This window comes from Bos mutus, chromosome 6 (assembly GCF_027580195.1).
Source record: "Bos mutus isolate GX-2022 chromosome 6, NWIPB_WYAK_1.1, whole genome shotgun sequence".
In the NCBI taxonomy this organism is placed as follows: domain Eukaryota; kingdom Metazoa; phylum Chordata; class Mammalia; order Artiodactyla; family Bovidae; genus Bos; species Bos mutus.
In genome coordinates this window covers 2,609,965-2,614,844 of record NC_091622.1, presented here as the reverse complement: position 1 = coordinate 2,614,844, position 4,880 = coordinate 2,609,965, and the positions used below count along the sequence as shown (strand labels likewise).

General features: G+C 40.5%; 1 pseudogene; it reads left to right on the top strand.

Moving 5' to 3' along the window:
- Positions 1 to 485: 485 nt before the first annotated feature.
- LOC138988258 (craniofacial development protein 2-like) lies at positions 486 to 4,430 on the top strand (annotated as a pseudogene).
- Positions 4,431 to 4,880: the final 450 nt, after the last annotated feature.

Genomic DNA, 4,880 nt, shown 5'->3' with positions numbered 1-4,880 from the left:
GGGTGGTGTCATCTGCATATCTGAGGTTATTGATATTTCTCCCAGCAATCTTGATTCCAGCTTGTGTTTCTTCCAGCCCAGCATTTCTCATGATGTACTCTCCATATAAGTTAAATAAGCAGGGTGACAATATACAGCATGGACGTACTCCTTTTCCTATTTGGAACCAGTCTGTTGTTCCAAATCCAGTTCTAACTGTTGCTTCCTGACCTGCATACAAATTTCTTAAGAGGCAGATCAGGTGGTCTGGTATTCCCATCTCTTTCAGAATTTTCCACAGTTTATTGTGATCCACATAGTCAAAGTCTTTGGCATAGTCAATAAACCAGAAAGAGATGTTTTTCTGGAACTCTCTTGCTTTTTCTATGATGTGGTCCAATGGAGAAGGGAATGGCAACCCACTTCAGTATTTTTGCCTTGAGAACCCCATGAACAGTATGAAAAGGCAAAATGATAGGATACTGAGAGAGAAACTCCCCAGGTCAGTAGGTGCCCAATATGCTACTGGAGATCAGTGGAGAAATAACTCCAGAAAGAATAAAGGGATGGAGCCAAAGCAAAAAGAATAGCCAGCTGTGGATGTGACTGGTGATAGAAGCAAGGTCCGATGCTGTAAAGAGCAATATTGCATAGGAACCTGGAATGTCAGGTCCATGAATCAAGGCAAATTGGAAGTGGTCAAACAAGAGATGGCAAGAGTGAATGTCAACATTCTAGGAATCAGCGAACTGAAATGGACTGGAATGGGTGAATTTAACTCAGATGACCATTATATCTACTACTGCAGGCAGGAATCCCTCAGAAGAAATGGAGTAGCCATCATGGTCAACAAAAGAGTCCGAAATGCAGTACTTGGATGCAACCTCAAAAACGACAGAATGATCTCTGTTCGTTTCCAAGGCAAGCCATTCAGTATCACACTAATCCAAGTCTATGCCCCAACCAGTAATGCTGAGGAATCTGAAGTTGAACGGTTCTATGAAGACCTACAAGACCTTTTAGAACTAACACCCAAAAAAGATGTCATTTTCATTATAGGGGACTGGAATGCAAAAGTAATAAGTCAAGAAACACCTGGAGTAACAGGCAAATTTGACCTTGGAATACGGAATGAAGCAGGGCAAAGACTAATAGAGTTTTGCCAAGAAAATGCACTGGTTATAACAAACACCCTCTTCCAACAACACAAAAGAAGACCCTATACATGGACATCACCAGATGGTCAACACCAAAATCAGATTGATTATATTCTTTGCAGCCAAAGATGGAGAAGCTCTATACAGTCAATAAAAACAAGACCAGGACCTCCTTATGGTGGCTCAGACCATGAACTCCTTATTCAGACTTAAATTGAAGAAAGTAGGGAAAACCACTAGACCATTCAGGTATGACCTAAATCAAATCCTTTATGATTATACAGTGGAAGTGAGAAATAGATTTAAGGGCCTAAATCTGATAGATAGAGTGCCTGATGAACTATGGAATGAGGTTCGTGACCTTGTACCGGAGAAAGGGATCAAGAACATCCCCATGGAAAAGAAATGCAAAAAAGCAAAATGGCTGTCTGGGGAGGCCTTACACATAGCTGTGAAAAGAAGAGAAGCAAAAAGCAAAGGAGAAAAGGAAAGATATAAGCATCTGAATGCAGAGTTCCAAAGAATACCAAGAAGAAATAAGACAACCTTCTTCAGTGATCAATGCAAACAAATAGAGGAAAACAACAGAATGAGAAAGACTAGAGATCTCTTCAAGAAAATCAGAGATACCAAAGGAACATTTCATGCAAAGATGGGCTCGATAAAGGACAGAAATGGTATGGACCTAACAGAAGCAGAAGATATTAAGAAGAGATGGCAAGAATACACAGAAGAACTGTACAAAAAAGAGCTTCACGACCCAGATAATCACGATGGTGTGATCACTGACCTAGAGCCAGACATCCTGGAATGGGAAGTCAAGTGGGCCTTAGAAAGCATCACTACGAACAAAGCTAGTAGAGGTGATAGAATTCCAGTTGAGCTATTCCAAATCCTGAAAGATGATGCCATGAAAGTGCTGCACTCAATATGCCAGCAAATATGGAAAACTCAGCAGTGGCCGCAGGACTGGAAAAGGTCAGTTTTCATTCCAATCCCAAAGAAAGGCAATGCCAAAGAATGCTCAAACTACTGAACAATTTCACTCATCTCACACGCGAGTAAAGTAATGCTCAAAATTCTCCAAGCCAGGCTTCAGCAATATGTGAACCGTGAACTTCCTGATGTTCAAGCTGGTTTTAGAAAAGGCAGAGGAACCAGAGATCAAATGGCCAACATCCGCTGGATCATGGAAAAGATGAACAATATCAATAAAGTTTTTTGTACTCTCGTTTCTAAGCCAGTCAGAAAATACCAGATTGACTGAATAAAGAGAATGCATGCAGATAAAAAAGGGGCAAGAGATATAGGGAGTGAATTCTGGCAGTTTTCAAGTCCTCTGATCCTGTTACCCTGTGGCCCAGGTATACTACTCTGGTGGAAAAAGATTGGTTACATGTGCCAATAAATCTTTTATATAAAGCCTAAATTAGTTTAGATAGATTTCTATAATAGTAATTATACTAGGTCTGACAAACATGGCAAGATGATTATATTTATATTTAAATTCTTCCTCATTTTCCACTACCCCATGTGCTACACAGTAACACATGATAGTAGCACTCATTTGATTCTCTAGCTACATAAAAAAAAGAAAGGAATGACATAATTGTGGGATAATATTTTAGATTAAATTTCACTTACTGGAAATGCTTGATGTAAGCAACTGAGTGACATAATTTTATGTTCCTCATAGTTGCCTCCAACACACTTTCTATATATTATTTTTCTTGAAATTTGGAACAGGTTTTTCCTATTTGAATTAGACTTTGAATAATAATCTCTTTATCTAGGATGACATGTGCCAAATTAAGCATAGAAACTTTTAATGTTGAAAGATACAGATTCTTTAGATAATTCAGGCACAAAACTCACTCATTTTCATTAGTACATTTAGGAAAATAGAGATGGACTCATGATCTATCTAAATACTCAAAATTCTAGAGAACATTTTAACCATAAATTAGATATCAGTTAACAAAAAAAGAAAAACAAAAACGAAGCTACTAGAAAAGAACAATTTTTTAGGTCATATATTTATGAGATACTGTCATTCAGTACTAGATATCTGATACTGTTTGTTTTGCTAATATACATATGGAACTAAGGAGAAGGTTTTGGTAAACCTGAACATAGCTTAAATGCTGATTTCTATCAAGATAAATGTATAGTTAGGCTCTCCAGAGAAATAGAACCAGTGGATGGGGACAGGAGGAGAGACGAATTTTTATATATTTATCAGCAGATTTCTGTATATTAATCTTGAATCTTGCAACTTTGCTGAATTCATTTATTAGTTCTAGTAGTTGTTGGGTGGAGCATTTTCTATATAAAGGATCATTTGCAAATTCATTCCTTGTAGTGTGTGTGTGTGTGTGTGTGTGTGTGTGTTTATTTCAGCTTTTGAATTCTTTATTTCCAATTGGATCTTCTCGTATTTTCTAATTCCTTGATAAAATTTTCACTGTGTACATTCATTCTTTCCCATGATTTAGTTAATAGTTTTATTACCATTTGTTAAAATTCATCTTGTAATCTGTTTCATTATTTTTCTCAGGTTTTTTATTTTACTCTTCAAATTGAGAGCAGTTTCATTTTGCTTAATTTTCTCTGTTTCTATGAATTTAGGCCAAACATTTACCAACTGCTATCTTGAAGTTGTGTTCTTACGTAAAGGCATGACTTTGCAGACTGTGTGCCCGGTGCCTTTGGTGGGAGGTTTGGATTTGATGTGGATGCCAGGCACAGCTTTCCCCAGGGTGTGTTGGCAACTACCACCTTAGTAGGAGGTGGGACTGGAGATGGAGCCCAGAGCTGAAACTGGGCATGAGGCAGGGCTTCCTGTATGCTCAGTGGCCATTGCTGTCCTACTAGGAGTGGTGACTGATCCTAAGTTGCTGGAGTCAGGCACAAGCTGGCTTTGTCCCTTTTAAATGTGTTTTTTTTTTTTTTTCCCCCTCCCTGAGCTGGGATTCTTACTCCAGAGAGACAGAATGCTGGAGCAATTGGGCCCCACGCAACCTCTCAGCTTGGGCTGGCTGCATACAGGAGTTGAAGCTGTCTCTAAATGCACTGCTTGTACACGTGTTTGTATGTTTTCCCCTTACTCTGCTCACATTCAACCTCAGGTGTACATTTCCTTTGTCCCTCACAGCTGATCACTGCCCCCAGTTTCTGCCTCCTCTGCCCTGTTGTGGATCTGCAAGGCCTGTGTGGACTCTGCGTGTATTGTGGGTGAGCTGCAGTATCACATCAGCTGTAAGAGACCAGGGCAGCTTCCGATACACTGTTTGAGTAAGAGTCAACATTGAACACCACTGCCCCATGCAGGCTCTGCCTTGGAACCAGGTCACCACTGTATCCTACAGTGGAATCATTTCCCAGTCATGACCTGACCACATGCAGTGCCACACTGTGGCATGGACTGAGTGAGGCCAGGGCGTTTGCTCAGCTTGGGCTGGTGCATGTGCTAAGGTGGCTGCATGAATTCTAGCAGCCACTAGAGCAGACCTCTCTGTGCCCTGCCTCAGGGGCAAGACAACATGCACTCCTCATGAGTATTCAGGATTCCCATTGTCCTCCTTTTAGTCTCAGCAATCCTAAATCCAGAAAGGGAGCTTGCCTCCTCAGTGTCAGACCCCAGGACTGAGCTTGGAACAGCTCCCTTTACAGGGCAGTACTCCACTCACGTTTCCTTTCTTTCCTTCTGAGTTCCCCACCAGGGGCACAGGTCCCAAACTAATC